Raw genomic sequence first — 451 nt, 5'->3', positions numbered from 1 at the left:
TTCACTGGAATATTTTTCTGTTAGTTTAATCTTTCCATGCCCACAGCTTTCCTGAACACTTGAACATCTTCCTTATCAATGGAACTGTTATGTGAAAATTATTATCCCCTGCTGTTCTTTGTCTTAGTAACTGCAGCATTTGTGCATTATAGTGTTGTTAAATTATAAGTGAAAATGGACACATTTGTCTGTGTTAATAAGATTGAGTCAACAACCTCTGAATCTAAATCCAGGATATGAAGGTCATAACAATTGATCTTCTGAAAAAATATGCTATTCTAATAACACTGGTAGCTGTCCTTGCTCTTGAAGTTGTTCTGGGAAGCTTAAATTGCCTTCTTGCCCTAGGAGATTGAAGAACTTTATATTCCAGGGTTCTCCCCTTCTGAAAGATGAGAATACACCTGAATATTTCAAGTCATGTGAATGGAGCACTGGAATTTATGGAAAA

This window comes from Prinia subflava, chromosome 5 (genome assembly GCF_021018805.1).
Source record: "Prinia subflava isolate CZ2003 ecotype Zambia chromosome 5, Cam_Psub_1.2, whole genome shotgun sequence".
NCBI classification, from domain to species: Eukaryota; Metazoa; Chordata; class Aves; order Passeriformes; family Cisticolidae; genus Prinia; species Prinia subflava.
Note: the sequence above shows the minus strand (reverse complement) of the source record.